Source organism: Lactuca saligna, chromosome 4, assembly GCF_052625555.1.
Source record: "Lactuca saligna cultivar CGN05327 chromosome 4, ASM5262555v1, whole genome shotgun sequence".
Classification (NCBI taxonomy): Eukaryota; Viridiplantae; Streptophyta; class Magnoliopsida; order Asterales; family Asteraceae; genus Lactuca; species Lactuca saligna.
The window spans coordinates 21,672,390-21,699,029 of record NC_136420.1 but is presented as its reverse complement, the minus strand read 5'-3'; the positions used below and the strand labels follow the sequence as shown (position 1 = coordinate 21,699,029).

Sequence of the window (26,640 nt, the reverse complement as noted above, 5' to 3'; positions counted from 1 at the left end):
TGCGGCATGGAGTACCGATCTCGATTGTGTTAGATAGAGATGTACGTTTCACTTCCAGGTTCTAGAAGAAGTTCCATGAGGAGCTGGGTACGAGGCTTCATTTCAGTACCGCTTACCACCCACAGATGGATGAACAGAGTGAGAGGACGATTCAGACGCTTGAGGACACGCTTTGAGCATGTGTGTTGGACTTTGGAGGAAGTTGGGATACGTATTTTCCATTGGTTGAGTTCTCCTATAACAACAGCCACCATTCGATTATTAGTAGGCCTCCCTTCTAGTTGTTGTATGGGAGGAGGTCTCGGACTCCCATCTACTGGGGAGAGGTAGGTCAACGAGTGATAGGCAGCACTGAGATAGTGCTTCAGACAACAGAGCAAATACAATAGGTCAGATAGAGGTTGTTGATAGCTCAGAGTCGCTAGAAGAGTTATGCGGATAGGCGACGGTCCGAGCTTGAGGGTATCTCCTTGGAAAGGAGTGATTCGATTCCAGAACAGGGGCAAGCTGGAGCCCCAGTGCATTGGTCCTTTCAGGGTGACTACTAGGGTGGGCAGGGTATCATACCATTTGGAGCTACCTGCGGAGTTGAGCCAGATACATGATACCTTCCACATGTCTTAGTTGAGGAAATGTATTGCCAACGAGGTGGCAATTATACCACTAGAGGACATTCAGGTGGATGCGAGCCTGAATTATGTTGAGAAGCCAATCGCGATTGTAAATAGAAAAATCAAGGTTCTGAGGAACAAGGAGGTGCCCCTGGTTCAGGTCCAGTGGCAACATTGGAGAGGGTCAAGCGGATTTGGGAGCCGGAGTCGGAGATGTGGAAGCAGCATCCGGGGTTGTTTACGGTATATTTATTTAACCCTTCTTCCTTTTCAATTTCGAGGGCAAATTCTGGTTCTATTGGGGGAAAATTGTAACATCCCGAAATTCAGGTATATTTATTTAACCCTTTTTCCTTTTCAAGTTGTCGAGTTTAACCCCTAAAGGAAAAATATGACCATTGAGTACGTTGGGCGTACTGTAGAGGATGTTGCGCCTACTCATGTGCTTAGGTTGGACATGGACTCTCCTAGATACGCTAGGCATACCCAGGGTTACGTTGGGCGTAGCGAGCCCAGCTGCAAACCCTAATTGTGGTTTGTGGACTATAAAAGGAATGATATGGTCTTATCCCTATCCACCATTCCTCAGAGAAAAACCCTAGGAGAGAAATATTATCATTTTATAGCTAGTGTGTGAGTGTTCTTGAGCTACAAAGTGTCTTTGTGTGTTAGGGAAGAAGAAGAGGAGGTTCTTGTGGAGGCTAGAAGTTGGAGTCCAAGCTTGGATCTAAGTTCTACAGAGGGAGGAGCTTCACTTGGAGGTAAAAAGCTCAGAAATTTCCTCTTCATTTTGGTTTTGTGTTTCATGGTCCAAATTCTTAGGGTTTTTCCCAAGATGGAGACTTTTTGAGTAAAAGGTCTCCATACTTGATTTGTCCCATTTCAGCTATAGATGTGTTGTAAATGCATAAAAATCCAACCTTGGTCGTCATTATGGAGTCATGCAGGGTTTTGGTCTTAATGAGTAAAGAGGATAAAAGGTTGGAAGAAGTTTCAAACTTTTTAGCCATGCAAAGGCCTAAAGGTTTCGACTTTATGGTTTAGGAGGTAGTAAAGTGCCTAGATCTGTGATATGAACCGTTGTCTTAATCATTTTAGACCAAAAGTAGGATGGGAATCTGGGACTTACGCTGGGCGTAATCCCAGTACGCGCCGCGTAGGGGGTCGAGTCCCCCAATCCTGGTTAGCCGGTGTACGCCCCACGTACACGAGTTGGTACACCCCACGTATTGCCCCTGTTGACTTTCATTGACTTTTAGGGTTTTAGTCAACATTTGGACTTTTAAGTCAAGGAGGGGTAAAATGGTCTTTTACCCTTCTGTGGGATTGCAGGAAGGGATTTAATCTAGCCTTTGAGAGCCATAATTTATTTGAGGATATTGTTATGTGATTAGGCGGGGGTTAGATTAGTATATTCGTGTGCGAGATTATCCGAGATACCCGAGGTGAGTCTTTTCACTATAAGTGCTAACTATGTGTAGACCGAATGGTCTTGTCTTCTATATGTATGTATGAGGTTATGTGCATTGTAATATATGTATGCTATGTATTGTATAGACCGGACTGGAGGGTCCAATGATATAGACCGTACCGAAGGGTCCAACGATACAGACCGGACCAGAGGGTCCAACGAGCTACATGACCGGAGGGTCCCGTTAAGACACATTGACCAAAGGGTCATACTATAACATCGAGTGGAGTATGTGTTGCATGTGGTATTTTAGGGAAGTCACTAAGCATTTATGGTTACCGAGTTATGTGATATTTGTTTCAGGTACTAGCGAAGATTGTGGGAAGGCGCCAACATGAGTCGTACACACTGAGGGATTTTATGTATTAAGATCTTGGGATTTGTTTTTATCAGATAATATGTGAACATTGGATTAGGATTTTCTTATGAATGAAATTATGTTGTTTTGAAAATGAAAATTTGTTTTGAAAATTATCGTTGTTATAATTGGTTGGAGTGGAGCTCATACATCCAGAGTCTTCATCCATTTTTCTAGCATTTCAAGGTATATAAATTCTAACATGATGACTCTATGAGATACATTTAGTCTTGGACTTGTTTTGGGTATTTTATGGTTCCTTAAGTAATTCTTGTAAGTATGAGCTACTCCACGAGCATAGAGTGATATGACTTTTTATTCCTGATGATGTTAGTTCATAAAAATGCCATATTGATGGTTTTAGATGAACTATGTTAGAGTTGGTATTCATATTATTGACTTACTTGGATAAAATTGGGTTTTGGGTCCCAATAAGACATGCAAAGGAGTAAAGTTGCCAAATTTATGGTTTAAGACCTTATTTATAGGTTAGATATGAGTTTGGACATTTTTGTCTTAAGAATTAAGTGCTTAATCAAAGTTTTGGTCGCCTGGTGGGAATGTTGGGCGTACGTGTGTGTATGCTCAGTGTAATGCATGATGTCTCCGTTTTCCCTTCTTTGGTGAGTTTACCTTATGCATCACTAAGTTGGTCAATAACATCATACATTAAGCTTCCTCCACCAATGTCTTGGCACCCCTTTAATGGTGTACATTAAGAAGCCACCACTGGGATCCTAGAAATGAATTTGGCCAAGGGTTACTACACAAATCACTTCACTACTTGTTGGATTAGTGTCTAAGTCCATAACTGTTTTGGTATGTACTTGACCCGATTATGAGCATGGTCCTTTTGGGTTGCCTTCACCATACCAATATGTAGGATGATTTAAGGAGAGAAAGGTTTAAATATGATTTATTAATATATTATGAGAATAATATATTAAAGGAGAAATCATATTGTTTAATTAATATTGGTCAAGAATTAATTAAGAATTAATTTTGTGGTTAAAAGAGATTAATTAAACTTAGGGGACTGAAGTTGTAATTATAAGATAATTATAATTGGGCTATGGATTACCTAATAATATATAGGTTGAACGAATTCTATGGGAAGCCCATTAGAAATCGTCCAAGGGATATGTTTAAGGAGTCCATGGGCTGCTTAGGGCCTAAGCAGTCAGATTAGGGTTTCCTAGTTGTAAACCCTAATAGCCTACATGTATAAAAGGGACCCTTAAGCCCCAAAAACGTGGACAACACTTCCATTAGGGTTTCCAGCCGTTTTTGGTGCCTCTTTTTCTTCTCCTCTTCATCCAAGTTGCATATGGTGTTTGTGACTCCATTAGAGGTACTACACTTGTGGTACTTGCTTTCAAGAGCTAAGGAAATTCAAGGAACTAGTTATTATTGCTATATAACAACAAAAGGTATGTATTCTAGCTTTATATATGAATTTCGAAAATTATAGCAGCATGCCAGGTTTCTTTTTGTGTTCATAAAGTTGTATAACTAATAGTGAAAACATAGATCCAATACTAGGGTTGCATGCACACATAGGATTGTTTGTATAAGACCCATCAGTGGTATCAGAGCCATTGGTTTTTGTTTTCAATTAGCTTTTATTCAAATTTGTGAACTTGACATATTAGGGTTTATGGCTAATAAACCCTAAAGGCTAGGTAATTTTCGCAATCCGGGTTGCAAAACCCTAGATGGCGATTTTTGCTAGGGTTTCCCAAATCCTTTCCTTAGCCACCAAGATTTTGAAATCTAGGGTTATCCAACCCTTGGATTTCGAAATTACCTCCTTCCCCAAGGTTAGATCCTAAATTTTAGGGATTTGGATAATCCCATATCTTGTAATTATCTTTTAATTGTTAAATATGGTAGTTAAAGATCTTGAATTATCCCATCCCTTATTTTCGAGATTTAGAGAGGGATTCAAGGGATTAGGATATCTTAGATGTATAATTGGTAATTATCCTCATGATCTAGATAATCCCTTGTGATTTAATAATTTAAATTAATTGTTTAATTTATGGTAATTATTAAATCAAGAGTTTTAATATTTAAAATTTTAATTTAAATGTCTTAAATTCGAAAATTTTAAGTGAGATTAAAACCTAATTGTTTTGAAGAGTTTCAAAACTTGCCCTCAAGTGTTGGAATTTAAATTGTTGATTAAAAGTTAATTTTGAAAGTCTAAATTCCAAAACCCTGATTTTGAAAAGTTCAAATTAAACCCTTATGGTTTTATTAAATTAATTAAGTGTATAATTAAAAGAGATTTAATAAATCCATAATGATTTTGGTTAGTTAAAAGTATAATTTAAACCACCTAGTATTTTAAAAGTGTAAAATACACCCTTATACTATATATAACATTAAAAGTTTAATATTATATATGTATAACTAAAAAGTCAGTCTTACCGTTAGTAGGCCTCATTCACGAACTAGTCTATAAGGGGTGTTTAAGGAAATTGCCTATAAAATGGCGATTGAATGGGTATCCACTCTTACCCACCGCACTCTTGACTAGTGGAGGGTCGTTAGCCGAACGGGTAGGATAGGACAGAAACCTTCCATTATAAGTATAATGAAGTACAAAGTAACTAAATGCTTTTTCAAATTCCCAAATCATAGTTACTTTAGGCAAAATGTGAAATTGTATGCTAACCCATGGAATTACACTTCGTACCCTTGTCAAACGTTAGTGGAGCGTGTGTGGTTAACCGACACACTAATTTGGGGATGACATTGGTGGCAAAGGGTGGCTTGATGCTTATCATAGATCAATGGAGCGTGTGTGGCTGACCGGCACATTGATTAGGTGATAGTAGCATTGGGTGCACCACGTGATTCGTATGGTTATTTACACCTTGTTTGTGATCCTCGGCATCCCAGTCACGAATAGTAGGGCATAATCGAGATTAAACATGCCATTGAAGAGTTCAATGAGTCTCAAAAGATCCAGGAGTTTCAATTCATTTAAAACTTAAACTTCTTTTTCGTTTTTCATGGTGGAAATTGGTAAATCGTCATTTACCTACCTTCAAATATTCTGCAACTAGATTACGGCATCCCTCTTCTAGGTTGTAGAGTATTGTGTTGGATCCTAGCTTGATGTTTCATTTGGGTGTTGCATCAAGAATTCTAATCAACTTAACTTGAATTTTCTCCGGTTTTGTAGATGTCTGAATCTTACAATGGTCTTCCCAAATCCTTTGGAACAAGCTTTCCAAATGAAGATGATGTTCCGAGATACGATCAAGGAAATGAGAGTCATGCTTCACTTCCTCCACCTCCTCCAATTATTCTCCCTGACCCACAAGTTCAAAGGCTTGAAACGTTCAAGCTCACTCAAGCCCTTTTGGCAAGTAAACACGAAGATGGGAAACATGTGTGTGCGCACGTCTTAGAGATGAAGTCATACATTGATAGGTTAAACATGTTGGGTGTCGAGATTTCAAGTGAGGTGGCTGTTGACTGGGTTCTTCAGTCACTTCCTGAATCATATAATGAGTTCATTAGAGAGTACTATATGATGGACCACGATGTGACCCTAATTGATCTCACCTATTTGCTTATAGCTGCTGAATCAGTAATGATTTGGCGTGCTGGTCAAGCAAATTTGTCTAGTGAATCAAACTCCCAAACTTCAATGGACACTGGCAACATTGGAAGTCCAGAAAGAACTAAGTTTGTGATTGTCCGATGTGTTGTGCCAAAGGAGTCTATTTGCTTTTATTGCCAAGAGAAGGGGCATTAGAGACGAAGCTGCCCTAATTACCTGAGATATCTAAGAGATGGGAGAGTCAAGACGTATGGCTCTGCTTCAGGTAAAATCCATTAACTAACTCTTTTAAGTTCCTATTCTAGATTCTTAATACATGATGTGATAAGATTACATTTTGATGTTTTGTAGGATCGAAGAAAAGAAAGGAAGCTTGAGAAAAGAAGTGAGCTGAATCTGATCATGAAGAAATGGATTTCGATCGCATTACTTGAAGAATGGATTCTTGAGCTACAACTTGGAGTTAGAATAGATTGTTAACATAGTTTTTCAGTTGAATTGCATTGTAAGGACAAGTTTTTTCCACAATAAAATAAATTTTGATTTTGTCTTATTTATTTATCCTTACAATGAAATATATGAAAAATTGATGTTCATGTACTTCTATTATTAGCAAAATGGATTTGATTCTTAATTATGGAAATGTCAAAAGTGTACCAAATAGGGAGACTTTCTCATCGCCCAAGTTTCAATTGGACAGAAACTTGGAATCATGAAATGTGTATTGTATGATGAATGGAAAACTTTCACATTTGGGAAACTTAGACTAATTCTTTGGCAAAGTGTCAGTTGAAAGACTAGGAGATCAAGTACACTAGGTTGTGCGTTGATCAAGTCCACCACAAGAGTGACAAAGATATTCGTCATGATTTACTAAAGTTTAGTAAATGTGATTATACTTATAAGATTAAGTGTAATTCTGAGATTGATTGAAAGAGTTTCAATGAATAGTAGAACGAATAAAGAAGAATCAAGTAGGCAGAAAGATAAAAGTTTCTCTCTTCTAGAAAGAAGGGAGAGTACCTTTTATTGTGTTTTATGATAAGTCTTAAAGATTAAGAACCATGTCTCAATAGATCCTCTAAGTGAGTCTTAGTGCAATTGCATGTCTAAGAAGAGAAATCAAGTATTGTAGAAATGGTTAAATCAAGAAGTCAATCATACTTCGTTCCAATATCAAGTCTTAAAGTCAAGATTGTGACATTGAGTGAAAAGTTTTAAGTAGGTTTATAACACTCATCAAATATGGAACTTGGAAAAGTTTTCTCATTCTTGTACATTTGAGATTAGTAAGTTTTGATGTCTTGGATAAGACAAAGACCAACTAGGACCAACTTGTGAAGTGTTCTTGTCTTGATAATAACTGCACTGACTCTTGAATATTTGATTGTCAAGAAATGTTTCTTGACAAAGAGAATCATATATGTCAAGAGGTCAGTGGGAGTTTTAATGTTTTGAAAAAGTTTCAAGAACAAATCAAATAAACCTTATCGATCATCACTAGCGCACGAGTTGAGGTTTACAACCTATCGTGTTGACATTATTTTGATTCTGTGCCAATCCAATCGAGTTAATTATGCATGTGAGTTATATGAATTCTCATTTGAATGCATAAAAAGCAAGGACCTTGATCAATGAAAGTACATTGATAAGAAAGGGTGAGTTGCTTAACTACTTGGAAGACGTGGTGGGCAGCTGTGCTACCATAAGGCAAGAAATCAAGATTAAGAAAGGTCAGTCCATGTGAGTTTGAATTTGTCATAAACTTTGGTTTTAACAAATTCACATGGATAGGAACAAATACACCATTTAAATCTAAGTGTCATAAGATTTCCTCCTTCATGAAAATGATTGTGAGGAAATGCTTTCACTGAGAAAGATTTTAAGAAGATAGTGATTGTAAAATTGCATTCTCGAATTCGATCATGGTTACGGTATCCCTTTCCATAATTTGAATTGTGAGGTTTGGCAATTAGTCTTAATTGTTAAGACACACATCTGAACTATCTAAGGCAAAGGTGTATAAGTTCAAGAAGCCTTGATAAAAGATTATCAAAGCACTAAGTATTAGAAACATGGACTTAAGAAATTCAATAGTTATTGTCTTTCTGAAAGTTAAGATGTTTATGAATACATGTCGAAGCTAGTGGGAGCATAAGTGTTATGTTTTATAGTAATCATCATGATAGTGGGAGCATAAAAGTTATGATTGTATGATTATTATGGAAAGTATTGCAAGTTAGCAATATTAATTATAGAAAAACAAAGATTCAATTTGCAAAGTTGCATGGGTTGAAAAGTTGTTTTGCTATAATTAAGGGAGAGAATATTATACTCCGTTTCAAAATCTAAAGCTTAGATTAAGAAATTTTAATATTTTCAGTCAAAGGATACATTGTGTGTTCTTAAAACGATTATGATTACGGCATCCCTCTTCATAGTTCGAATTATGAGAACATGACACATAAAATATTATGGCAAAAGATTGGTAAAGTATCATATCTTTATGTAAGACATTATGCATCGTGTCCCATACGCTTTGGGTATAGGATCGATTGCAAATGCTATAGTATTTTACCATTCTAAAATTTTCCAAATGTCTAGCACATTTAGAGGGAAAAAGGGACTAGAATTGGTTTTGACTAAAATAATTAAACAACTATCAAAGAAAAATCCAAAGTTCGACGAGAATTTGTCGCTTGTGAGTAGTTGGAAGTATAGTATTGGAAAATATGGAAATGTTTCCATATTGGATGGACCATATCGAAATCATTACAAATAGAAAAGATTCTATTAAGAATGGGTTGTCATGAGGAAAATATGGAAGCGTGTTCATATTAGGAAGTAAATATTGAAAATCTTTGTCTAGATTAGAAACTTTTATGCAAAAGGATGTTCAAAGGAATGTACTTTGAGTGAGAGACATCATATCTAAGGAATTGTCTTGTAACAATCTCCGATAGAAGACTTTGTAATATCATTGGCAATAGTGCAATGACATTATGAAGGGATCGTTGCATAAAGTGTTAAGATCTAGCATATTCTATAAGTAGCGAGAATTTGATATTCTTACACTTATGAAAATGGATTTGGAGTTGTGAAATGAGAATGATTGGAAATGTGTTCAATTGATCTATTTCACAAAGCATGGACCATAGGAAACACGGTGTGCATGCTTAGAGCATGGGACAATTGTTGTTGTAATTCAAGCAATGAGTTGATTATCCGAAACATTAAATGATAAATAATGAGTAATCAATATGGTGGATAAATAGAAGGGTTTTATTTACTCTCACAAGTTTGGGGCCATATAGGATTAAGTATTGTTGTTATGTTTCAATTTGCATGTTTTGACTTCCAGAATAACTAGGTTATTCAAACATCCACAGTTGGTCATACGTTGGGAGTAGGTATGAATAAAGACTGTCATGAATCTGTCTGTAGATTATCTGAAGTGTTTAGACATGGCACAAGTTTGCTGCAGAGTTCGTGAGTGCTTTGATAATATTAAAGTATTGGATTAAACCCACGCTCACTTGGATCACTTCACGGTTTTATCACGAGTGATTAGTGAGACGATAATATTGTATATTCTTGAAACCGAGACGTGTGAGTTGTTATTTGTTGGTCAGTTACACATTGATAATAAGTAAACGCACCAATAACTTGGTGTTATAAAACTTATTGTTGTGTGTGATTCGATCAGTAAATGCAAGCGAGCATTTGAGTCGAAGTTTATCCATTCCTTTTACCCAAAGTGGGATAAAAGCGATATATGTGGGCCTCTCGATGATTTAGTGATGACACCTAAGCGCTTGGCCAAGCCGGGACTAAGTTGATGTGTTCAATTGTAGTCTGTTATTAGTCGTCATGAATCGGAAGTCGGGAAATAGTATAGAGAGAATGATTGAAATTCACGTCTTTTGTCTATACGATATCTTGAGAATGGAGGAATATATAATCCCTTATCTAGAGGACACGCTATTTGATAAGATCAGAGTTGATAGCGGCTTTTGAAAGCTACGATCGCTGATCAGGTTCTGAAGTCATACGGAAAATAGTTATTAGACTTATCCAAGTGGGAGACTGTTGGATTAGTGTCTAAGTCCATAACTGTTTTGGTATGTACTTGACCCGATTATGAGCATGGTCCTTTTGGGTTGCCTTCACCATAGCAATATGTAGGATGATTTAAGGAGAGAAAGGTTTAAATATGATTTATTAATATATTATGAGAATAATATATTAAAGGAGAAATCATATTGTTTAATTAATATTGGTCAAGAATTAATTAAGAATTAATTTTGTGGTTAAAAGAGATTAATTAAACTTATGGGACTGAAGTTGTAATTATAAGATAATTATAATTGGGCTATGGATTACCTAATAATATATAGGTTGAACGAATTCTATGGGAAGCCCATTAGAAATCGTCCAAGGGATATGTTTAAGGAGTCCATGGGCTGCTTAGGGCCTAAGCAGTCAGATTAGGGTTTCCTAGTTGTAAACCCTAATAGCCTACATGTATAAAAGGGACCCTTAAGCCCCAAAAACGTGGAAAACACTTCCATTAGGGTTTCCAGCCATTTTTGGTGCCTCTTTTTCTTCTCCTCTTCATCCAAGTTGCATATGGTGTTTGTGACTCCATTAGAGGTACTACACTTGTGGTACTTGCTTTCAAGAGCTAAGGAAATTCAAGGAACTAGTTGTTATTGCTATATAACAAAAAAAGGTATGTATTCTAGCTTTATATATGAAATTCGAAAATTATAGTAGCATGCCAGGTTTCTTTTTGTGCTCATAAAGTTGTATAACTATTAGTGAAAACATAGATCCAATACTAGGGTTGCATGCACACATAGGATTGTTTGTATAAGACCCATCAAGATATGAGTTTGGACATTTTTGTCTTAAGCATTAAGTGCTTAATCAAAGTTTTGGTCGCCTGGTGGGAATGTTGGGCGTACGTGTGTGTATGCTCAGTGTAATGCATGATGTCTCCGTTTTCCCTTCTTTGGTGAGTTTACCTTATGCATCACTAAGTTGGTTAATAACATCATACATTAAGCTTCCTCCACCAATGTCTTGGCACCCCTTTAATGGTGTACATTAAGAAGCCACCAATGGGATCCTAGAAATGAATTTGGCTAAGGGTTACTACACAAATCACTTCACTACTTTGATATGATGTTAATGAAACAAATTGTTTAGAAGATGGGGTAGTGAATGTCTTAAAATTATAGTATCGGAACAACAAATCCCATTCACGAACAGTTCCATCAAGGGATGCATTCAGTAAAGAGTGGTTACTAACCATGAAATGATGTGCAATAATTGTATTTGTATGTAGCCAATTCAGACTTTGCAAATCGGGTAAGTTGTTATTCCGAGTGTTAAACCTTATCAATATAAAACATTATTACTCCTTTTATTTTGTAACATCATATACCAAATATTTGGTTGCGTAAAATTGTGGGATGTAAATAAGGCACGAAATGTCCCTTGAAAATCAGGCATAGAACAATTGGTGAATTATTTCTATCTTTCTATGTTATAAACATTCCCTAAATTTATCGGTAAACAAAAAGCAAAAAATAACACGTAATCTAATCAAGGTATATTCATTATATTTCAAATAATATTAAAAACCAAGGTAATGTCTTTTCTTTTATAAACTGCATTGACTTTTGGGAAAAGTCAAGGCCATTGCTAAAAATTTCCAGCAAGGTCAAAATCTGGATAATTTATACAAAGAAATAAAAATTAACTGATGATGGGCATGTTTGTGAATAGCTTATATATACACATATATAAATATTTTTTTTCACATAATTTCTTTCTAACCTGCACAAATTAAAACAAAACAGACAAGAACCCATGATTCTAGTTGTTAAAAACACAAACACAAGAACTTCCCAACTTGAACAGTTTATTTAATATAAACCAGTTCGATTATACATCAACTTACATCAGAACCTTACTACAATAACACTGACACTCGGATGAAAAACTAAGAACAAGATCTAACAAAGTTATGAACATCTATGAGAGAAAAACCTAACAGATACCGAGAGAGAAAAGAGATGAAAAAATCTAGATCTGATAGATAGATACAAACTGATCAAGCTTCATCTCTTAAATACTTCGGATACTTGATCAACCCATAAAGCATCCAAGATCCGCGCATTGACCCGAATCATATTACCTGTATATAATTTATACAATCTACCCACAAATAGCAACAATTATACAAAACACACCCTTTAACATATAAGGTTCAGTTTGTCAAATACTAAAGGTATTTTCAACACCCCCCCACAAACTGAACATTAACTCAATTTATAATTTATTGTATTTAAAAACATTTATTAAACCAAGTCTATTAGAAATATATTCATGTTGAGAAGATCCAAAAGCTTTGGTTAAAACATCTGCATTTTGATTTACAGAATCAATCTTATTAACTTTTATAATACCATTTTCAACCTTTTCTCTAACAAAATGAAGATCCACTTCAAAATGTTTAGACCTCTCATGAAATACAGGATTTAGTACAAGTTTGATTGCTAATTCATTATCACAAAAAATGTTGACTGGATTCAAACCAGTTATTCCCAAATCATATAGTAACTTTAAAATCCAAATTATTTCACAAGTTACAGAACCTAAGGCTTTGTATTCAGATTCAGTGGAAGAACGAGAAACAGTGCTCTGTTTCTTGCTTTTCCATGATACAAGTGAACCAGCAAAATAAACAAGATACCATGTAACAGACCTTCTACTAAACAAACACTTAGCCCAATCAGCATCAACAAACCCAATAAGACTAAGAATCAGTTTTTGTTATATGAATTCCTTTCCCTGGACAATCTTTTAAGTATCTTAACAATCTTAAAGCTATATTCACATGAGATTTATAAGGCTTGTGCATGTACTGACTTAGAATTTGAACAACATATGAAATATCAGGTCTTGTCATAGTTAAATAGATCAATTTACCAATTAATTTTTGAAATTCTGTAATATTTACCACATAATCAGAGGGATCTAGATCACATTCTTTCTTAATAACAAGATTAGGTTCCAAAGGAGTTTTAACAGGTTTGCAAGCAAGCATGCCAAACTCTTATAACAATTCCAAACAATATTTCCTTTGATTTAGGCAAATCCCTTGATATGTTCTAATTACTTCAATTCCAAGAAAATATTTCAACTCTCCTAAATCTTTTATCAAAAATTGAGATTTTAAAAAACATTTAACATTTTCTAATTCATCTTTGCAATTTCCAGTGATAATAATATCATCCACATAAACCAACAAAATAACTATAACATGTTTTACTCTTTTAACAAATAATGAATAATCATTAATACTTTGTTCAAAACCAAATGAAGAAAGGGAAGAACTCAATTTCTCATTCCATTTCCTAGGTGCTTGTTTAAGTCCATAAAGTGATTTAATTAATCTACAAACTCTATTATCCTTTTTTGAATGATATCCTTCAGGAAGTTGCATGTAAACATTTTCAGATAAATCACCATATAAAAATGCATTATTTATATCCAATTGATATAAAGGCCATGCATGATGAATAGCTAAAGTTAAACAAATCCTGACAGTAACAATTTTAGCAACAGGAGAGAAAGTTTCCTCATAATCTATACCTTCTCTTTGACTGTACCCTTTAGCAACTAACCTAGCTTTATACCTTTCAATTTCTCCATTTGACTTATATTTAATTTTATAAATCCATCGACAACCAATAGCTTTTCTTCCCTTAGGAAGATCTACAATTTCCCAAGTATTATTCCTATATAGAGCTTCCATTTCTTCATTCATTGCTTTTATCCATTTAGGATCTAACACTGCTTCACTGTAGGTCTTAGGTTCTACTGTTTTATTAAGATTAGCAACAAAGCAATAATTTTCAGAATTTAAAGCTGAGTAATTAACAGATCTTTTTATACCATATTTATGTTTTCCTTCCACAACATAATCACTAAATCTAAGGGGCATATGAACACTACGTCCTGACCTTGTGACCCTAGAGGACTGTCCTTTAGAAGAATTAGTATTAATTAAAACATTTTCCTCAGTCAATAAAGAAGAATTTGGAACCACCTCATCAGATGAGGGCACATCTGCCTCACCAGACTGGTTGCTGACATCAAAAGAAAAAGTCTCATCCAAGTTATGGTCTGCATCAACACCACTCAACTGATGGGCACCTCTCAATTCATCTAAATTAGTATTGTCTAGTAAAAAACTAGAAGATATTGACTCATCATAGGAAAAAGGATCATTTAAAACAACATTAGATTTATTTGTTAAAGATGAATGCTTTAGCTTGAAAGGAAAAACAGACTCATAGAATTTTATATCCCTGGAAACAAAAATAAGATTTGTATCAAGACTTAACACTTTATACCCTTTTTTATCAAAAGCATAACCAAGAAATATACACTTATCAGCTCTTTCAAAAAACTTATCAGAATTATTTAACTTTGTTGCAAAACATAAACAACCAAAAACCCTAAGTTTATCAAAAACAGGAGCAGTTTTATAAACCAACTCATAAGGAGAGGAACCATGTAAAACAGATGTAGGAGTTCTATTAATTAAAAAAACAGCAATTAGAATTGCCTCTCCCCAAAATTTTAAAGGTAACGCAGATTGAAACATCAAAGACCTAGCAACATTAAGAATACGTCTATGTTTTCGTTCAACCACTCCATTTTGTTGTGGAGTGTGAACACATGAAGTTTGATGCAAAATACCTTTTAATTCAAACAATTGTCTCATTTTATAATTCAAAAACTCAGTTCCATTATCTGACCTAACTATTTTAATTTTAACTCCAAATTGATTAAACAAAATATTAAAGAAAACAAGAACACAACCATAAACTTCATCTTTTGATTTCAACTGTAATAGCTCAAATTTTCAAATAAAATTTTCATTTAAAATAAAACTATTTTATCCAAACAAGAGTATTTATTCCAAGTTCCATTTCAAATACAATTAAAAGAATCCCCAAGATCTCCAACAATGGCAGTGTGTACGCGTCACGCCGGCGCCTTCCCACGGTCCTCGCTAGTACCTGAAACATATACATAACAACTTGTAAGCATAAATGCTTAGTGAGTTCCCCAGTATACCACTTACACATATACGCCTTTCCAGGCCCGGACCTTCCAGTCCACAGTACAATGCCTTCCGGCCCGCCTTCCGGCCCATAAAATGATTGCCTTCCGGCCCATAAGATAATTGCCTTCCGGCCCATAAGATAAATTTCCTTCCGGCCCATAAGATAATTGCCTTCCGGCCCATAACATGATTTGCCTTCCGGCCCATAAACATATATAACACATAATACATTTACTCTAACACATATATCACATATATCATAAATCATCACTGACCTTCCTGTCACATAATACATTGCCTTCCGGCCCATAGAAACATACATAGCATGCATAGCAACTATTCCTTTCAATTATAGCACATATAAAAGACATAGCATATCCGACCTTCCGGTCACACAGTCAAACCCTTCCGGGTACAGTATAGTGAGAAGACTCACCTTGTAGTATGTAAGCTATAGACTCTTGAAACTACTCGCACTCGATCCACCAATCTGCAGGCTCCCTATAATACCACATACTCTTATTAATGATCTATCAAACAAGACAACTGACTCTACGAAAATACATGCAGGTCAACGGTCAACTTGACCGGACTCGTCAAGTGCAAGGGCGACTCGGCGAGTCTAGATGTCCTCCCAACTTCCCAGTTGTTCCCCTCTCTACCCGTCGAGTATCCCCTCCTGACTCGACGAGATCCTCGTGGAAGAATCGCGGGGCCACCCCGACTCCACTCGCCGAGTCTAAAGAACGACTCGGCGAGTCCCAGTAAATCCTTAAGCTACTCGCCGAGTCTGAAGAACAACTCGGCGAGTCCCAGTGAACCTTCAAGCTACTCGCCGAGTCTGAAGAACAACTCGGCGAGTCCATGCCATGCAGTCGATCAACTGCCTCCTGTAATCCGCATGGTTCCGAAATATATATAAACGTGGGACTTCCTGGGCCTCTAAGCATACTACTATTGGGATTTAAATGCTTGGTAACAACATTATAATCTATCTAATCACTAAATGGGTTTCATAAACCCTAGATTCGTGCTCACCATCAAAACAACAGAAATGGACCAAGTGTTACCTGAAAACATGATCTCTGTGTCCCCAACCTCCAGAACTCAATCCTCTTGATCTTCCTTTGACCAAAGTCTTGCTTCTTCTTGCCTAACAACCTCCTCAAGATCACCAATAGCCTTCCCTTCTCCACTAGTCGTCCACAGATGCTATGTTCTTCACAATCGGCCAAAAAAACGTACAATGACGGCCTCAGAGGCATTATATACGTTCCAAACGAAACGGTTAGGGTTTCTGCTGAACAGCGTCGACTCGCCGAGTCCCTAATGGACTCGTCGAGTCCAGTCGCGAATCTGCGACCCAGTCTGAGGTCCTACTCGGCGAGTCAGGCACCAACTCGCCAAGTCCCTACCTAAGATGTCCCAAAATAGTCTTAGAAACAATACCTGAAATTTCGGGCTGTTACAATTCTCCCCCACTAGAACTAGACTTCGCCCTCGAAGTCTCGCTCTGCGAATAACTCCGGATGTTGCTCCCGCATATCACGCTCCGGCTCCCAAGTCATCTCCGATCCCTTCCGGTGTTACCACTGAACCAACACCAGAGGTACCTCCTTGTTCCGCAGAACCTTGATCTTCTGATCCCTGATAGCTACTGGTCTCTCAGCGTAATTCAGGCTCGCATCCACCTGAATATCCTCTAAGGGAACCACTGCTGATTCATCGGCTATACACTTCCTCAACTGTGATACGTGAAAGGTGTTGTGAATCTGACCCAACTCTGCTGGCAACTCCAACCGATAAGCTACCCGACCTACTCTTGCAATTACCCGAAACGGACCTATGAACCGGGGCCCTAATTTGCCCCCATTTCTGAACCGGATCACTCCCTTCCAGGGAGAAACCTTCAGGAGAACGAAATCACCAACCTGGAATTCCAGCTCGGACCGGCGTCTGTCCGCATAACTCTTCTGTCGACTCTGGGCGGTCAATAACCTCTGCGTAACCTGCTGAATCTGCTCGGTCGTCTGAAGTACGATCTCTGTACTGCCCATCACTCTCTGTCCCACCTCTCCCCAGCAGATGGGAGTCCGACACCTCCTACCATACAACAACTCAAAAGGTGGCATACCAATGCTCGAATGATGGCTGTTGTTGTAGGAAAACTCAACCAAAGGCAAATGCGCATCCCAGCTACCCCCGAAGTCTAACACACACGCTCTAAGCATGTCTTCCAGTGTCTGAATCGTCCGCTCGCTCTGACCGTCGGTCTGGGGATGGTATGCGGTACTAAAATGCAGTTTAGTACCCAGCTCCTCATGGAATTTCTTCCAGAACCTGGAAGTGAAACGTACATCACGATCTGAAACAATCGAGATCGGCACTCCATGCCGAGATACTATCTCTCTCACGTATAACTCCGCCAACTTCTCCGCTGATGAACTTTCGCTAATGGCAAGGAAGTGTGCACTCTTCGTCAACCTATCCACTATCACCCAAATTGCATCAACTCCTCTGGCAGTTCTCGGCAATTTGGTGATGAAATCCATCGTAATCTGTTCCCACTTCCACTCAGGAACCTCCAAGGGCTGCAACTTACCATGCGGTCTCTGGTGTTCGGCCTTAACCCTCCGGCAGGTCAAACACCTCTCAACGAACCAAGCAACGTCTCTCTTCATACAAGGCCACCAATATTCCTTTCTCAAATCCAAATACATCTTCGTAGCACCGGGATGGATCGAGAATTTCGATCTATGAGCCTCCTCCATCAAAGTAGCACGCGTACCGCCCACGAATGGTACCCAAATCCGACCCTGGAATGTCAGAAGTCCTCGTCCATCCTTAACGAACTCCGAAATTAACCCGACGACCCGCTCCTTCTTCTGCATCTCGGATTTCACAACCTCGGCCTGTGCCCCACGAATAGCATCTAATACCGGAGTCATTACCGTCAACCTCAGACATACGTCCCGCAATGGAGTGCTCTCCGCCCTACGACTCAATGCATCGGCTACCACATTAGCCTTGCCTGGGTGATATAGGATCTCACAGTCATAATCCTTAACCACGTCCAACCATCTCCTCTGACGCATATTTAGGTTGGGTTGATCCATCAAATACTTCAAACTCTTATGGTCCGTGTATATAGTACAACGAACCCCGTGCAGGTAGTGACGCCAAATTTTGAGAGCGAACACCACTGCCCCCAACTCTAAGTCATGAGTGGGATACCTCGCCTCGTGAGGCTTCAGCTGCCTCGATGCATAAGCTATCACATGGCCCCTCTGCATCAACACTGCACCCAGTCCCGAAACCGATGCGTCGCAATATACGACAAAGTCCTCCATCCCTTCCGGGAGAGCTAATACCGGGGCTTCGCACAGTCTCTGATGAAGTGTCTCGAAGGAAGTCTGCTACTCGGGTCCCCATGAGAATGTAACACTCTTCCGGGTCAATCTGGTGAGCGGTACAGCGATCTTGGAGAAATCCCTAATAAACCTCCGATAGTACCCCGCCAACCCAAGGAAACTCCTGATCTCGGAAGGTGACTTCGGTGCCTCCCAACTCATTACTGCTTCCACCTTGGCCGGATCGACCAATATCCCTGCCTGATTAACAACATGTCCCAGAAATTGGACCTCCCGCAACCAGAAGTCACATTTGGAGAATTTCGCATATAACTTCTCCAACATCAGTACCTCAAGGACCTCCCTCAAATGTCCCTCATGCTGCTCTCTAGACCGAGAATACACCAGGATGTCGTCGATAAATACAATCACAGACCGATCCAGCATCGGCCTGCATACCCTGTTCATGAGGTCCATGAACACTGCCTGGGCATTAGTGAGCCCAAAAGGCATCACCACGAACTCGTAATGCCCATATCGCGTCCTAAATGTTGTCTTCTGGACGTCCTCATCCCGCACTCTTACCTGATGGTACCCTGATCTCAAATCGATCTTGGAAAACCAAGATGCCCCTTGCAACTGATCGAATAGATCATCGATCCTCGGTAACGGATAGCGGTTCTTGACCGTCACCTTGTTCAACTCCCGGTAATCAATACACATCCGGTGTGAACCATCCTTCTTCTTGACGAATAGAATCGGTGCTCCCCACGGCGAGCTACTCGGCCGAATAAATCCCTTCCCCAGCAACTCCTGGAGTTGCGAGGACAACTCTTGCATCTCTGGAGGTGCAAGACGATAAGGCACCTTCGCAATGGGCGCAGCCCCCGGAATCAGATCGATACCAAACTCCACTTGCCTCGCAGGAGGTACTCCCGGAAAATCCTCGGGAACGACATCTGGAAACTCGCGCACCACTGGTACCTCCTCCCACGTATCCATCACATACGCTACAAAACCTTTACATCCCTGCTGTAGACACTGCCTCGCCCTAGCGGCCGAACAAAAATCTGATCCCGAACGGGTACCCTCGCCGTACACCGTAAGAACTCCCCCACTAGGGTCTCATATAGTCACCAGCTGGCGCTCACAGTCGATGACAGCGCTGAATCGGCTCAACCAGTCCATGCCCACGATGACACAGACATCACCCATCGCAATAGGAATTAGGTCAATCGGGAACGCAACCCCAAAAATCTCTAGCACGCATCCCCGAAAAACCTCAGTAGCACAAACCACCCTCTCGGCCGCTATAGAAACGTTCAGAGGCCGACTTAACAACTCACGACTAATGTGGATATGCTGACTAAAGGCTAACGATACAAAAGATCTACTCGCACCCAAGTCAAATAACACTAGTGCAGGCATAGAGTTCACAAGAAAAGTACCTACACATACATTAACATAAGCATAGCATTTCGACTTTAAAGTAAATACGTGAATGATAACATACCTGCCACAACATAGGGCGCAGCGCGGACCTCCTCCGCAGTCAGCTGAAAGGTTCTCCCGCGAGCCCTCGGGGCCTCGACCTTCGCCGGTCGGGTCTCAGTAGTCCTGGTAGTAGGTGTAGCTCCCTGACGAAGTTGCGGGCACTCGGCCTTCCGATGGCCTGTCTGGTTGCAATGGAAGCAAACCATAAACCCCTTAGGACAATCCCTAGCAATGTGTCCTTCCTTACCACACTTGTAGCAACCACCCGCTCTACACGCCCCCTCATGACTCTTGCCGCACTTTCCGCAATTGCGGCCCTTCGAACCTCCCGTCCTTGAATCCGCGGACTTGAACCGCTTGGCTGCCGGCTGAGACTGAGCCAGTCGCCGGTCCACCTGCCGAGACTCGGCCTCCTCCCTGGCCTGGGTCTCCAACTCGATCTCGCGCTTCCTGGCATTCGCCTGAAGCTCAGTGAAAGTACGATAGGTGGAGTTTGCCACAAACTCCCGGATATCCCTCCTCAGAACGCCCAAATACCGGCTCATCCGTGACTGCTCTGTAGATACCAATTCGGGGCAGAACATCGCCCTCTCATGAAACTTCCGTGTAACCACCGCAACGGAATCAGTACCCTGCTTAAGGGTCAAGAACTCCTAGATCAATCGTTCCCTCTCCACTGGGGGAACGTACTCGTCCCTGAACATCTCAGTAAACCTCTCCCATGTCACCGCTGAAATCTCCGCCTGAGTGAAGTTCGCCGTCACAAACTTCCACCAATCCTTCGCCCCCAAACAGAGCTGGTTCAAGGCGAACCGTACCCTCAGGTGCTCCGGGCATGAACAAGTGTAGAAGCACCCCTCAATATCGGCGATCCACCTCATCGCAGCAATCGGATCCTGCATCCCATCGAACTCAGGGGGTTTCGTGTTGCTGAATTCTCGGAATAGCAACGAATCACCCCCTTGCGGCCTAGCAGCGGCCACAGCTGCGGTAGCGACAGCGACTGCAGCTTCAGTCAGTGCGGCGTACCGCTCCTCAAACTCCTCCATCAAGGTGGTCTTAATGGACCCAAACATCTCCGGGATCTCAGCCCGAACCGCCGCAGCTACCTCCTCCTTAATCATCTGACGAATCTCCTCGTCACTCATGCTGCTCGAACTCGCTCCGTGGCGTGTCGTAACCATAATGTCTCTGAAATACAACATAAGATTATCAGAGACTCCATCAAGTACAATTGCACTCACTAACGCAACCCTACTCAGTCTCCGATATTCAGGGATTCTTACTTGGGTCTTCCACCGACCCGGTGTCTTCGGTAGTACGGGCCCAATACTACCGACCACACCGTATCAATATTCGTCCCAAATCTTCCTCCCCAAAACCCGAATAATGAGTACTCTACCTCTAGTATGCACTATCTACTTGCACGCTACCAATCATCTCATATAAGCAATCTCCCTAGACTAAAGCATCACAAAACAGGCCATTCTAGTCCTATTATGTATACCTAGTCTTCTAGCATGCATAACAATTCATAATTCAGTGCATAACATAACATTGTAAGGTATTCTGGGGATCTTTACCGTTCGGGCGCTGGCTGATCGTACACACTGCTCCGTTCTTGTTTACCGCTTTACCATTTATAAAATTTTACGTTTTTATTATTTTTAAAAGATTTTTTTTTTCCTCAAATCCTCGGTTTGAGTTCAGTTACACCCGAAAGTACACCCGAATCCCTCAAACCAAGGCTCTGATACCAATTGTAATAGCTCAAATTTTCAAATAAAATTTTCATTTAAAATAAAACTATTTTATCCAAGCAAGAGTATTTATTCCAAGTTCCATTTCAAATACAATTAAAAGAATCCCCAAGATCTCCAACAATGGCAGTGTGTACGCGTCACGTCGGCGCCTTCCCACGGTCCTCGCTAGTACCTGAAACATATACATAACAACTTGTAAGCATAAATGCTTAGTGAGTTCCCCAGTGTACCACTTACACATATACGCCTTTCCAGGCCCGGACCTTTCGGTCCACAGTACAATGCCTTCCGGCCCGCCTTCCGGCCCATAAAATGATTGTCTTCCGGCCCATAAGATAATTGCCTTCCGGCCCATAAGATAAATTGCCTTCCGGCCCATAAGATAATTGCCTTCCGGCCCATAACATGATTTGCCTTCCGGCCCATAAACATATATAACACATAATACATTTACTCTAACACATATATCACATATATCATAAATCATCACTGACCTTCCTGTCACATAATACATTGCCTTCCGGCCCATAGAAACATACATAGCATGCATAGCAACTATTCCTTTCAATTATAGCACATATAAAAGACATAGCATATCCGACCTTCCGGTCACACAGTCAAACCCTTCCGGGTACAGTATAGTGAGAAGACTCACCTCGTAGTATGTAAGCTATAGACTCTTGAAACTACTCGCACTCGATCCGCCAATCTGCAGGCTCCCTATAATACCACATACTCTTATTAATGATCTATCAAACAAGACAACTGACTCTACGAAAATACATGCAGGTCAACGTTCAACTTGACTGGACTCGTCGAGTGCAAGGACGACTCGGCGAGTCTAGATGTCCTCCCAACTTCCCAGTTGTTCCCCTCTCTACCCGTCGAGTATCCCCTCCTGACTCGACGAGATCCTCGTGGAAGAATCGCGGGGCCACCCCGACTCCACTCGCCGAGTCTAAAGAACGACTCGGCGAGTCCCAGTAAATCCTTAAGCTACTCGCCGAGTCTGAAGAACAACTCGGCGAGTCCCAGTGAACCTTCAAGCTACTCGCCGAGTCTGAAGAACAACTCGGCGAGTCCATGCCATGCAGTCGATCAACTGCCTCCTGTAATCCGCATGGTTCCGAAATATATATATAAACGTGGGACTTCCTGGGCCTCTAAGCATACTACTACTGGGATTTAAACGCTTGGTAACAACATTATAATCTATCTAATCACTAAATGGGTTTCATAAACCCTAGATTCGTGCTCACCATCAAAACAACAGAAATGGACCAAGTGTTACCTGAAAACATGATCTCTGTGTCCCCAACCTCCAGAACTCAATCCTCTTGATCTTCCTTTGACCAAAGTCTTGCTTCTTCTTGCCTAACAACCTCCTCAAGATCACCAATAGCCTTCCCTTCTCCACTAGTCGTCCACAGATGCTATGTTCTTCACAATCGGCCAAAAAAACGTACAATGACGGCCTAAGAGGCATTATATACGTTCCAAACGAAACGGTTAGGGTTTCTGCTTAACAGCGTCAACTCGCCGAGTCCCTAATGGACTCGTCGAGTCCAGTCGCGAATCTGCGACCCAGTCTGAGGTCCTACTCGGCGAGTCAGGCACCAACTCGCCGAGTCCCTGCCTAAGATGTCCCAAAATAGTCTTAAAAACAATACCTGAAATTTCGGGTTGTTACATCAACAAATAAACCCACGTAGCTCTAGAATAATCATCAACTATGGTTAAAAAATACCTAAATCCTTCTGAGGTTGTCACTCTATTGGGTCCCCAAACATCTAAATGAATTAACACACAAAGTTTAGTAGTAACATGTTGACTAGTAGGAAATGACTCCCTAGTTTGCTTAGCCTTATGACATACATCACAGGGTGGCAGTACTTCATTACCAAAATTTAATTTAGTTCTTAGAGATCCTAGGGCTTGATCAGAAGGATGACCAAGTCTATTATGCCAAGTTAATTTTGATACACAACACACAGAAACAGAATGATTATAACTACATGAATTACCTGAAGGTACACTATTGATGTAATAGATACCCTCAGATTCTCTACCATTCCCCACCATCTCCTTTGATTGTAAACCCTGAATTTTACAACTATGTTCATTAAAAACAACCTCGCAATTACTGTCTTTACAAACCTTATGACCAGACAACAAGTTAACATTAAAATCAGGAACAACAAAAACATCAAAAAGAGGCAAAGAATTAGACAAATTCATATTGCCAATTTTTTCAATTTTAGCTGAAGTACCATTAGGATGGCTAACCAGAAGATCTAGTTTAAACACATCCACAGTATCATGAAGAGACTCAGAAGCAATCATATGTTGATTAGCTCTAGAGTCAACAATCCACTTTAGAGGACCAACAGATGAATTAAAAGCTTGAAACAAACAGGTACCTGCCATATTAACACTGGCAGAAGTTTCCTCATTAAGCTGTCTATCACCAATAAGTTGTAAGAATTTGAAGTATTGTTCCTTAGTGAGCTGATGAAACTCTGAATCCCTACTAGAATCAGGAGTACTAGAAGGAATAGCATTCCCAGAGGTAGTAGTAGAGGAATTGGCAGAAACATTTTTATTAAAGCCATTCTGATTACTAGACTCATTTCTTGACTTAAAATCCTTGGGATAACCAATTAGCTTATAACATTTATCAATTGTATGACCTTTAATTCCACAATTTTTATACTGAACAGATTGAGTTTTGTTTTTATTAGTGTTATTAAACCCAGATCTGTTATTAAACCTGCTATTAAAAGCAGCAGGATGAGACTTAGACAAAGACTGTGAAGACTGAAGAGAAGACAAGGATCCATTTCTTTGAATAGATTCTTCTCTTGAAAGAATAGAAAATGCAGTTTTAACATTAGGTAAAGGTTCCATTAACAAAATATGACTCTTTACTTGACTATAGGACTCATCAAGTCCAGACAAAAATTGCATAAGTTTCATGAGATTAGAATGATCTTTCAGCTTGATAGCAGCTTCACAAGTACACTCAGTCAAGCTAGTAAGACCATCAAATTCCTTCCACAAGGAATCAAGTTTATTAAAATAATCAGACAAAGAAATTCCATTTTGTTTAAGTGTATTAATTTGTTGATGTATATTAAACACCACTGAACCATCTGACTTATTATGAGTTTCAAACAAATTATTCCAAATATCCTCAGCTACCTTAGAGTAAGCTTGACTCTGATATATAAAATCAGAAACAGAAGATAAAAGCCAGGAACATACAACAGCATTAGCCCTATCCCACTTAGATTTTTTTGACTCATCAACACTAGTTTTCTTAAGAGTACCATCAATAAATCCAAGTTTATTCCTAGCTTTGAGAGCTCTAGAAATAGAACTCTTCCATAATCGAAAATTAAGAGTACCATCAATAAATCCGGTTAACTTTGTAGTAACTGTTGAAGTAATAGCATTATCAGATGGATGAATATAGAGAGGATCATCAAAATTAATTGACTCATCCTTTCCACTTCCACTAGGTATAGAACCAGAATCACCACCCGAAGTAGTGTCTCCGGCCATTTAGAAAAACAAAGTAAAGAACAACAAATAATACCACAAACAGGAGACAACAGTACTGATCTAATGTCCAGATGGTCACCAGGTATGTTAGGGCCCAAGACAATCAGTAGAGTGTCAAAACAAACAAGAAAAATATAATGCAAGAAACCAGAAAATGGTGTGCACAATACAGCCACAGACTCCCAACCAGAACAATATTACCAATCAATAGAGAAAAAGGAACAAGATAGTCCTCACAGTGAGTTGGAAGCGACTAAGAAGAATCGACTCTCTAAGTCCGTTCTCTACTAGGGTTTATCGGTGATCAAATCCGACCCGTAGAGAGTTATTTCGGAGTAGAGATTAATCGATATGATAACTTTGAAGATCAACAGAAGCGAAGCGCTAATATCACAAGCGTTTGTTTCACCTTTACTTGTTACCTGCAAGAATCAAAACATTCTCGCAGTACCAGGATCTTGAACAACAAAACATACAAAAGAAAGATCTATAAAGGAACAGAAATGATCTTCACAAGGAGGAATCAGAAAAATAGCGTTCTTAGATTGACGATCTGATGATGAAAACCACAATCGAGCGTCTGCAACAACAATCGGAGCCTGAAAGCTTTGATACCATGTTAAAAACACAAACACAAGAACTTCCCAACTTGAATAGTTTATTTAATATAAACCAGTTCGATTATACATCAACTTACATCAGAACCTTACTACAATAACACTCACACTCGGATGAAAAACTAAGAACAAGATCTAACAAAGTTATGAACATCTATGAGAGAAAACCCTAACAGATACCGAGAGAGAAAAGACATGAAAAAATCTAGATCTTATAGATAGATACAAACTGATCAAGCTTCATCTCTTAAATACTTCGGATACTTGATCAACCCATAAAGCATCCAAGATCCGCGCATTGACCCGAATCATATTACCTGTATACAATTTATACAATCTACCCACAAATAGCAACAATTATACAAAACACACCCTTTAACATATAAGGTTCAGTTTGTCAAATACTAAAGGTATTTTCAACACTAGCTAGAATATTTCCATTATATATATATATATATATATATATATATATATATATATATATATATATTGAAGAAATAGGTTATAACAATGCGTTATGAAAAAAACTCCAATCTTTGTCTTCAAGAGTAATGAAAAGGTCGTATTCATATATATGGTTTTGAGTTTTTCATTCATTATTCGTCTAAAACATGATTTTATCCACTGCACTAACTTTAAAATCTCTGATCAAGTCTTTTTTTATTCGGTTAAATAAATTTCCTTTTT

At 39.3% G+C, this 26,640-nt stretch overlaps 1 pseudogene; it reads right to left on the bottom strand.

Annotated features, from left to right (window-relative positions):
• Window positions 1-12,356: 12,356 nt before the first annotated feature.
• LOC145039364 (uncharacterized) lies at window positions 12,357-25,336 on the bottom strand (annotated as a pseudogene).
• Window positions 25,337-26,640: the final 1,304 nt, after the last annotated feature.